Genomic DNA, 1077 nt, shown 5'->3' with positions numbered 1-1077 from the left:
AATGATGTGTATCAACTCATTTTGAAAAAAATGTAAAATGAGTTCCCAGAAGAGACAAAAATCATGCTGTTCAGAACACACGAGCTTCTCAGCTTTAGGTAAAGGACATGGCGTAGAGGATTCAGAATAAGGGCGAGGGTGGTATGTTCAATGGATGGATGGCAGGAATCTTTGATCTGAGGTCTCCCAGTGGAGGTTAGTAGAGGTAAAAACACCTGTTATCTTACTCTTCAGAGAGTGAAACTTCTACATGGACAAATCTAATAATCATCATATATGCACCTTGTCCAGAAGCGTGACTCTCCTCTCCAGTTCCCCTCTTCCCCAGAATACCCTGGCCCTCCTCCCCTTATGGTAACAGCGCCAAGGTCTCTGGAAGGTGTACTGTGAGGGACTTGCTGTCTTACGCAAGCCCGCCCCAGCTCTGCCCAATAAAGCTTGTTGCGCAATACTGCCATCTTGTGGTCCTGGCTTTTTCTTGATTAGCCCTGAAATCTTCAAACTCAACAAAGACATGGTATATTATAGACTGAGTGGCTTAAACAACAGAAATTTATTTTCTTAAAAAGTTCTGGGGACTGGAAGATCAAGATTAAGGTGTTAGCAGGTTTGGTTTCTCCTGAGGCATCTCTCTTTGGTTTGCAGATGGCCATCTTTTTTTGTGTCCTCACATGGTCATTCCGCTCTCTCTGCACATCTCTGGTGTCTCTCTGTATGTCGTAATCTCTTCTTAATAAGGACACAAGTTTGATCAGAGCAGGGTCCACCCTAATGGCCTCATTTTTAACTTAATTACCTCTTTAAAGATCTGATCTCAAATATAGTCACATTATGAGGTACTGGAGGTTAAGGCTTCGACATATGAATTTTGGAAGACACAGTTCAGCCCATAACACGTGTGTATACACCTTTAGAAAAATACTAATGAATCTTACTATGCACACTGTCTTTTGCTTTTTTCATTTATGATATGTTGATGTTCTTTTCATATCAGCACACAGGGATACATCTACCTCATTCTTTTAATGGCTATGTAGTATTTCATTGTCTGGATAGATAGTGTGTGCTATATATGAG

The sequence above is a fragment of the Pteropus vampyrus genome, unplaced genomic scaffold, assembly GCF_000151845.1.
Source record: "Pteropus vampyrus isolate Shadow unplaced genomic scaffold, Pvam_2.0 Scaffold273, whole genome shotgun sequence".
NCBI classification, from domain to species: Eukaryota; Metazoa; Chordata; class Mammalia; order Chiroptera; family Pteropodidae; genus Pteropus; species Pteropus vampyrus.
This window is presented reverse-complemented; position numbering follows the sequence as displayed.